This window comes from Dipodomys ordii, unplaced genomic scaffold, assembly GCF_000151885.1.
Source record: "Dipodomys ordii isolate 6190 unplaced genomic scaffold, Dord_2.0 Scaffold221, whole genome shotgun sequence".
Lineage (NCBI taxonomy): Eukaryota > Metazoa > Chordata > Mammalia > Rodentia > Heteromyidae > Dipodomys > Dipodomys ordii.
This window is the reverse complement of record NW_012267437.1, coordinates 180,358-190,404: the sequence shown is the minus strand read 5'-3', so window position 1 is coordinate 190,404 and position 10,047 is coordinate 180,358. Positions and strand designations below refer to the sequence as shown.

Sequence of the window (10,047 nt, the reverse complement as noted above, 5' to 3'; positions counted from 1 at the left end):
GATCCTCAGATCTCAGCCTCCTGAGTAGCTAGGATTACAGGCGTGAGCCACCAGCGCCCGGCTCCAAACAGAACCTTTTTTAAGTTTGCTACTCCATGAGTGATATTCCTATCAACTCAGTTGCCTAAACTACAAACTGACCTAGGGGGATTGGTTATCATTTATGGGTTTTGTTTGTGTGTTGTTTTTTTTTTCTTTTTGGCAGTTGTAGGGCTTGAACTCAAGGCTTGGGTGCTGTCCCTGAATTTTTCTGCCCAAGGCTAACACTCTACCACTTGAGCCACAGCCTTTTGTGGTTAGTTGAAGATAAAAGTCTTAAACACTTTCCTGCCATGACTGGCTTCAAACCTTGATCCTCAGATCTTAGCCTCCTGAGTAGCTAAGATTACAGGCCTTGAGCCATCATCACCCAGCTCAAGAGCTGGTTATCATAAGACTCCTGCCTTTTCCTTGTTTTTCAAATCCAGTCAGTGACAAGATCTGTTTATTACATCATATCTTGCCTGACCTCATTTCTGTGGCTCAGTTCAGGCCTCATCATTTCTCACCTGGACTATTGTGTTTGCTTCCTAGTCTTAACTCCTAACCAGGCAATTGTAAGCACTATTTTGTGCCTGAGTAAATGGACTTTTTTTCCACTGAAAAGGCCTATATGGCTGCATATGTGTGTGTGTGTGTGTGTGTGTGTGTGTGTGTGTGTGTGTGTGCGCGCATGTGGATGTTAGTACATACCTCAGAGCCTTAGATTCCCCACCCCATCCCAGCTCTCAACTTGAGCAAAGGTTTCACTTAAGGCTTTTTAAGGCTTTTTGCTGGTTCACTGATAAGAATCTGCCTGAACTAGCTGTGAACTACAGTCTTCAGATCTCAACTTTCTCAGTAGCTAAGATTACAGGCATAGGAGATGCCACCAGTGTCTGGCTTTTGTCCAGGGTTTTTTTTTTTGGGGGGGGGGGTCCAGTCATGGGGCCTGAACTCTGAGCCTGGCTGCTGTTCCTCAGCTCTTCAGCTCAAGGCTAATGCACTACCACTTGAGCTACAGGGTCACTTCCGGCTTTTTTCTTTTTGCTTATGTGGTGCTGAGGAATCAAACCCAAGGCCTCATGCATGCAAGGCAAGCGCTCTACCACTGAGCCACCTTCCCAGCCCTTGTCCAGGTTTTTGAATCAATTTATGACACAAGGGAGGGTTGAGAACTATTGCATATTGACAGGCACAGATGACTTTGCCTGTAATCCTAGCTAGGAGACAGATCTAAGTATCTCAGTTCATAGCTAGCCTGAGCAAGAAAGTCTATGACACTTTTTTTTTTGCCAGACCTGGGGCTTGAACTCAGGGCCTGGACACTGTCCCTGAACTTCTTTTGCTCAAGGCTAGCACTCCACCACTTGAGCCACAGCACCATTTTGGCTTTTTCTGTTTGTGTGAGAAATTGAACCAGGGCTTCATGCATGCTAGGCAAGCGCTCTACCACCAAGCACATTCCCAGCCCATCTATTGCACTCTTATCTCCAATTAGCCAAAAAGCTGGAAGTAGAGCTGTGGCTCAAGTGATGAGTGCTAACCTTGAGCACAAAAGCAAAGGGACAGCACCCAGGCCCTGACTTTAATCCCCAGGACCAGCAGCACATAAACATAAGAATTGCTTTAATCTACCATGCTTATCTGTTTCCAAAGTCCTAATATACTACTCAACAACATCAGTGGTACTGTCTTTACTGACCTCTGGCCACTTTTTTTTTGTCAGTCATGGGGGTTGAACACTGGGCCTAGGAGCTGTCTGTCCCTGAGCTCTTCAGCTCAAGACCAGTGCTCTACCACTTTGAACCATAGCACCACTTTCAGTTTTCTGGTGGTTAATTGGAGATGAGTCTCACAGACTTTCCTGCCCAGGCTGGTTTTGAACTGCGATTCTCAGATTTCAACCTCTTGAGTAGCTAAGATTATAGGCATGAGCCACCAGCACCCAGCTTTCTGATCACTTTTCTAGCTCTAATGACAATGAAGTTCACTACACATCCATTAAGTTAATAACAGCTTCTCATTTTCTGTACCATTTTGTAGAATGTCTCTCTTTGCCTCTAGTAGTCTTTACTCCTCCACCCTAGATACGTACAAAATTCAGCTATGCCTTTGATTCTTTTTCTGATTATCAACTAAGGATCCCTGTGCCAACTCATCACAGCTGTCCCTACAGCACTTCGTTGCATCCTGCTCTTGGATTGAACAAACAAGCAGTGTCTATGCTTGATTATCTCATGTCCTTGGCACTGAAGTAAGTAGACTGGGTCTGAGCAATGGGCCTTGATGGTGAAGGACATTCTTTGTTTGCAGATGTATTTTGAGTTGGTGGGTTCCAGAAAAGTCTTACTCTCCTTAGATAATTGGGTTTTTTTTGGGGGGGGGTCCAGTCTTGGGACCTGAACTCTGGGCTTGGGTGCTATCCCTCAGCTTTTCAGCTCAAGGCTAGCACTCTGCCACTTCAGCCACAGTGCCACTTCCAGCTTTTTCTTCTTATGTAGTGCTGAGGAATCGAACCCAGGGTCTCAGGCATGCAAGGCAAGTGCTCTACCACTGAGCCACCTTCCTAGCCCCAGATGATTGGTTCTTGATTTCCCTTGTGTCCACATTTGATTGTGTCCACATTTGTCTTGGCTTATATTTAACATCTTTGTTAGATTTGAATGTTCACTGGTTTTTACTTTGATTGTGTTCACATATGATTTGCTTTCTACTTTGCTAAGATTAATCTCATGTACCTTGGATGTTTGGGGGGCATATAAGACCTGTGTTAGTTGTATTCAAGATGGTAGGGCTTTGTTACTAGAGCCTTCCCTGCTGCCCACTAGCGCTCCAATAAAGACTCCAATTCAGCCTTTTAAGTGGTGGCTTCTTTGTTGTCGTGACTGGACCTACCATACAACAGCATCTGCTGTATAGCATGCACTTAACAAAGTGTTCAATGAAGATACATGAAGGGCATCCCAAACACCTTTGGGATGTTTTGTACAATGCAGATAATAGACTTGAAGCAAAAGATATATTGGTAGCAAGATCACAGGAAGATTGAGTGTGAGGGTTCATCCCTAAATAGTAGTTTTTAAGTGGGCTTTGAAATTGGTCTGTGAGAGAAAAAAAGGTGCAGAGTCATCTTTGAGCAGTAAAGGAATGCTTGAAGTAGTCTGAAGCTGGGACTATAGAGGCTTTTTTGGGAGTGGGGGGTGGGGTGCTAGTCCTGGGGCTTGAACTCCGGGCCTTGGTGCTATCTCTGAGTTTTTGTGCTCAAGGCTAGCACTCTACCACTTGGGCCACAGTTTCATTTCTGGTTTTCTGTGGTTAACTGGGCTGGATTTGAACTGAGTTCCTCAGATCTAAGCCTCCTGAGTAGCTATGATTACATGCATGAGCCACCAGCACCCAACCTTTAGAAGCTTCTTATTACTGTTGAATGATGCTAACTAGTCTTGCCTTCCCCCAACCAATGTGTATCTTACATATACAAATTATAAAAAGAGGGCTGGGAAAGTGGCTCAGTGGTAGAGCACTTGCCTCGCATGCTCGAGGCCCTGGGTTCGATTCCTCAGCACCACATAAGAAAAAAGCCAGAAGTGGCGCTGTGGCTCAAGTGGTAGAGTGCTAGGCTTGAGGTGAAGAGCTGAGGGACAGCGCCCAGGCCCAGAGTTCAGGCCCCATAACCGGACCCCCCCAAAAAAAAACAAATTATAAAAAGAAACCGTTGAGGGACTGGAGAGGTGGCTTAGGTAGAGTCCTTGCCTAGCATGCATGAAGCCCTCAGTACCACAGGAAAAGCCAGAAATGGTGCTGTGGCTCAAGTAGTAGAATGCTAGCCTTGAGCAAAAGAAGCTCAGGGACAGTGCTCAGGGCCTGAGTTCCAGCCCCAGGACTGGCAAAAATAAAATAAAAGGAAACACCTGAAACTAAAGGAAAGCAATAGAAGCCTGCTTCAGTTTGGAATCACTTCATACTTAAATGAAAACTGTTATTTACAAATATATGTTTTATGTAGTTTCACTACAGTCACAGATGTTTTGTTTTTGTTTTTGACGCGGGTTCTGGGGCTTGAACTCTGGGACTTGGCATTGTCCCTAAGTTTCTTTTGCTCAAGGCTAGCACTCTACCACTTGAGCCACTTGATTTTAGTTTCTTTTTTCAGTTATAAGAACAATCACCAGGGGGCTTGGAAGGTGGCTCAGTGGTAGAGCAATTGCCTTGCATGCATGAGGCCCTGGGTTCAATCCCTCAGCACCACATAAGCAGAAAAAGCCGGAAGTGGCGCTGTGGCTCAAGTGGTAGAGCGCTAACCTTGAGCTGAAGAGCTGAGGGGCAGCGCCCAGGCCCAGAGTTCAGGCCCCATGACCGGACCCAAAAAAAAAAAAAAAAGAACAATAACCAGGAACTTAGAAAGTATAAAGACACCAAGGGTGATGAAGAGCAAAGATAAAAACCTATCTCTGCGTAACTTTAAGTCAGACCTACTGCCTTTATCATATAAATAACCCTAATGTCAAAGAGCCTACTGTTTCTCTCCCTTTGAGAGCACTCACACTGTTAGAGTGTGCCTGTGGCTTTCTACTTGTCTATTTGCTTTTTGTCTGCTAGCCTCCTTGCTTAGTTACTCAATAAAACTGACAAGTTTCCTTTAAAAAATAAAAAAGAATTACTTCCTCCTTATTCCTTCTTTGCTAACCTACTCATCTAGTAGGATTTATTCTTTCCTTTATTTTCCAAGTTTTGATCTTTTTCTTCTATGGATAGTATTCCTTTACAGCATATTTTACAGTTCTACTTTAGTAGTCATGAATTCCTTTAGCCTTTGTTTATTATAGAAGGATTATTTTTTCTGTCTTAATTATGAAAGCTACACTAGGTTGAAAATTACTATTTTTCAGGGCTTGAATTATGTCCTTCCATGCCCTCCTTTCTTTTTTTTTAATTTAATTTTATTTTATTTGTGAACATACTGTACAGAGGGGTTACAATTACATGGGTAGGATAATGCCTACATTTCTTACCAAGCATTGCAGCCTCCTCCTTTGTTTACCCTTCACATCCCTTCCCAGCCTCCCCTCCCCCCCCCACCCAAACCATGCTCTCCTTTCATTTAGAATTTGTGTTAAGAAATCTGTTAGGAGGGAAGTGGCACTGTGGCTCAAGCGGTAGAGCGCTCGCCTTGAGCTGAAGAGCGCAAGGACAGTGCCCAGGCCCAGAGTTCAAGCCCCATGACCGACAAAAAGAAAAAAAAAAAGAAAAAGAAATCTGTTAGGAGCCAGGCTCTGGTGGCTCACAATGCCTGTAATCCTAGCTATTCAAGAAGCTTAGGTCTGAGGTTCATAGTTTGAAGCCAGCCTGGGCAAAAAAGTTCCTGTGAGACTTTTTTTTGAGGGGGAGGGGAGTCCGGTCATGGGGCCTGAACTCTGGGCCTGGGCGCTGTCCCTCAGCTCTTCAGCTCAAGGCTAGCGCTCTACCACTTGAGCCACAGCGCCACTTCCGGCTTTTATTCTTTTTGCTTATGTGGTGCTGAGGAATCAAACCCAGGGGCTCATGCATGCAAGGCAAGCGCTCTACCACTGAGCCACCTTCCCAGCCCTCCTGTGAGACTCTTATCTCCAACTAAACACTCAAAAGTGGCTCTGTGGCTCAAGTGGTAGAGTACTCGGCTTACAAAAGAGGCTTAGGGACAGTCCCCAAGCCTTGAGTTCAAGCCCCACAACCAACCAAAAGAAGAAAGGGGGGGGGCGGAGGAAAGAAAGTGAAATGAACAAATAAATAAATCTATTAGTCTAAGCTAGGTGCTGGCGGGTGGCTCATGCCTGTAATCCATCCTAGCTACTCAGAAAGCTGAGATTTGAGGATCACAATTCAAAGCCAGCCTACCAGGAAAGTCTTTAAGACTCTTATCTCCAATTCACCATCAGGTCCTGAGACTTGAACTCAAGATTAAGATTTTGTGCTGAAGGCTCTACCACTTTTGAGTCACAGCTCCACTTTTGGCCTTTTGGTGGTTAATCAGATAAGAGTATCACAATAGCCAGGCTCTGTGGCTCACGCCTGTAATCCTAACTACTCTGGGGCTGAGATCTGAGGATCGCAATTCAAAGCCAGCCTGGGCAGGAAAGTCCATGAAACTCTTATCTCCAATAAACCACCAGAAAACCGGAAGTGGTGCTGTGGCTCAAATGGTGGAGCTGAAGAGCTTAGGGACAGCTTCCAAGCCCAGAGTTCAAGCCCCATAACCGATTAAAAAAAGAAAAGAGGGGCTGGGAAGGTGGCTCAGTGGTAGAGCGCTTGCCTTGCATGCAAGAGGCCCTGGGTTCGATTCCTCAGCACCACATAAGCAAAAAGAAAAAAGCCTGAAGTGGCGCTGTGGCTCAAGTGGTAGAGCGCTAGCCTTGAGCTGAAGAGCTGAGGGACAGCGCCCAGGCCCAGACTTCAAGCCCCACGACCGGACCCAAAAAAAAGAAAAGAAAGTCCGTGAGACTCTTATCTCCAATAAACCACTCAAAAACCCGAAGTGGCGCTGTGGCTCAAGTGGTAGAGCACTCGCGTTGAGCTGAAGAGTGCAGGGACAGTGCCCAAGCCTAGAGTTCAAGCCCTACGACTGACCAAAACAAAAAAAGTCTCACAGTTGCTGGGTGCTGGTAGCTCACGCCTGTAATCCTACCTACTTAAATGCTGAGACCTGAGGATCATGGTTTGAAGCCAGCCCTGGAAGAAAAGTCCATGAAACTTTTATCTCTTAAAAACTACGCAGAAAAAAAGCCAGAAGTAACATTATGGCTCAAGGGGCAGAGTGTTAGCTTTGTGCAAAAGAAGCTTAGGTACAGCATCCAGGCCCTGAGTTCAAGCCCCAGGACTGGCACAAAATACAGTTAAAAAAATACATGGCCTATATCATATATAGGGGGTGGGGGGACAAAATCAGAACAAATAAACCAAAAAAACAAATGACAGTGTTATATAAACCAAACTGACTTTTCCCTTGTTCTTTCTATTTATCTCCCTCCCTCTTTCCCTATGGAGTGCAAGAGGCAGTGGACTTCACGTGATATAGGTCTGGACAGAGGACTCTGTTTCACTCCATAGTCAGCACATGGAATTAGGGGCAGGCCCTAGTTAGTGGGCACTTTGCAGCCTCAGGCTCAAAGCTTCATTGCTATTCTCAAGTAATGCCTCAAGTAATAGGATTCTGTCCTGGTCAGAGAGGGCAGAGCGGCAGAGAGCTCTTGTACCCATTCCCTCAGTCCCAGCTGCCTCTAATCCTTCCTACATGGTGTTGCTCACCAGGGAGTCCCTAGACTCCTACACTGCCAGGGAACAGCTGCCTTTGACATCTCAACAACCTCTAAGGGCACCTCTATTGGTAAAGTTGCCACTGCACTCCTCTATAAGAGAATACAATGTCTACTACCCTAGTGCTTCTTCTGCTTGACTTGGCAGGAGCCAACGCTGTAAGGCTTCCTGAGGCACAGCCTCTAGCATTTGAGCTAACAATGTAACGCCCTATTGTCCAAACTACTCTTTGGGGCCCTCCTTGATCCTCCTCCCTCTCCTCAACCACTCTTAGAAATGACTTAAACCCAAATTCAATGGCAGAGTGTCCTATGATTTGTTAAGCTTGATCACTCCAGGTCTCATAGTAACTTAGCTTCCAACAATAGGTTCTCTCAAAAAAGTGACTTATTGTTGCACACCTAGATAAAGCCAGTAATATAATGTCTTTTTTCATCAAGCCTAGCCTCCCACACTGGAGTGAGTAGTCGCTACCTCACAAATCCCTGTACCGGGGTTAAGGCCTGTGTACTTGAGAGTGATCTGTGGGCTAGAGTTAGCAGTCAGTCCATTTTACCATGTATTGGAATCTTTGATTTCCCTTTCGACAGTTAGGAGAGCCAGGGACTAGCTCAGAACATCTGGCTTTTCTTTCTCTGTGATTGTCTGCTTTCCTGCCATCATCTTTGTGGTTTCTGCTTCTTGTCTTCTCTTCAAATCGAGCCTCTTCTATGTCACTAAATTCTTCTTTTCCAAAAAGTAAAAATGGCAGATGCTTCAAATTCTGCATCTTGTCCCTCCTCCCGCATAGTATTTTTGGAAAGCAATTCAGCAGTATGTTAAAAAAAATTCTTTAGTGTGTTGAGGGTTGAATTCAGAACATTGGGCATGCTAGGCACACATTATACCACTGAGCTATATCCCAGAAGCTAGAAGTCTGTATTAAAATGGAAAATAACAATTTTCCATAGCCCAGTAACTCACTTTTGAGTGTCCACCTAGAGAAATACACCTGGCCACAAAGTGACCCATACCAGGTTGTTCATTGAAGCACTATAAAAGTGAAAAATTAAAGCCACTTTATCCTTCAGGGGAGTAAAGAAATCAACTTTAGACACACACAAATGAAGGAATTCTCTGTAGTAGTTTAAAAGAAATGGTTTTGTTTGCAATGGTAAAAAGATCTCCAAGGCATCTTGTCAAAAGTGAAAAAATATGATATTATCCTGTTCATGTAAAAATGGCAAATTGCACATTATATTCCGTATTTGTTTTATTTATTTTTTATTAATACTTTTTTATTGTGAAAATACCATACAGAGGGGTTACATGAGCAAGGTAATGAGTACATTTCTTATCAAGCATTGTTGCCTCCTCCTTTGTTTCCCCTTACCATCCCTTCCTTCCCATCTCCCGCCCCCCCCATATTTGTTGTATTATCCTGTTTCTAATACCCACCACACCCACTACTAGTGAGGAAGATTATGATTAGAGGAATTAGAATGTTTGAATGACTACAATTCCAGTTCACAATCACAATCAAGCAGAACTAGGAGCCTGCTACATCTTTTTGTGGGGCTCTGCTCAAAAAAGGAAGTGGGGATGCGTGGAAGCGACACGCTGGAGTGAAGATGGAAGACTTCCAGGCTTCAGAGACTTCTTTTGTGGTTGACAAAGTGAGCTACATTGTCAAAGAGGCCATTGAAAGTGACATCTGTGGTAATGCCTGCCAGCACAGCAAAGTCAATCAGTGGACCACAAATGTTGTAGAACAAATTTTAAGCCAACTCACCAATCTGGAGAAACCATTCAAATTATGCAAAAGAATGGCGCTGGATTACACACAGCAAGTTCCTGCTTCTGAGACAGTTTCACTGACTGGATCTGCACCGTGCAATGGGAGAACAAGACGCGGTACTGCATCATAAGTGCCTTTGGGCTACCGCGTCCAGCCTGGGTTTCCGGTGTTGCATCTCTACTCCAACTTCTAACCACCAGCTGTGAATTAAGTGAACACCTTCCTCCTCTTTACGTGTATTGTGGCAGTCTTCAAACATGTAGAGAAATAAACCAAATGACTGTCCTGCTATACAAACGGCACCCTGTTAGACAGTAATTCTCTGTAATATGCAGCTTGTAGTGCCACATCTTAACTCTGTATTTCTTTTCAAAGGTGCTAAAAACTGAAATCTGTTAGTGGGAAACGTTCTGTCCTTCTGAAATGATTCAAAAACACTAATTTTCCATACTTTATACTTCTGTTAGTATAATAAATGTTTCAATTTTTTTTAAAGGAAGAGAGCTGGGAATGTGGCTTAGTGGTAAAGTGCTTGCCTAGCATACATGAAGCCTTGAGTTTGATTCCTCAATCCACATAAACACAAAGAACCAGAAGTGGTGCTGTGGCTCAGGTGGTAGAGTGCTAGTCTTGAACAAAAAGAAGCTCAGGGAGCTGAGAAGGCCTCTCAGTAGTAAAGTGCATGCCTTGCATGCATGAGGCCCTGGGTTCCATTCCTCAGTACCACATAAGCAGAAAAAGCCAGAAGTGGCTCAAGTGGGAGAGTGTTAGCCTTGAGATGAAGAGCTGAGGGACAGCGTCCAGGACCAGTGTTCAGGCCCCATGACTGACAGGAAAATAAAAAAAAGAAGCTCAGGGATAGTGCCCAGGCCCTGAGTTCAAGCCCCAGAACTGGCAAAAAAATGAATGAAAGAAAGAAAGAGAGAAAGAAAGAGAGAGAGAGAGAAAGAAAGAGAGAG

At 44.5% G+C, this 10,047-nt stretch overlaps 1 pseudogene; it reads left to right on the top strand.

Moving 5' to 3' along the window:
* Nucleotides 1-8,921: 8,921 nt before the first annotated feature.
* LOC106000518 lies at nt 8,922-9,168 on the top strand (annotated as a pseudogene).
* The last annotated feature ends 879 nt before the right edge of the window (nt 9,169-10,047 follow it).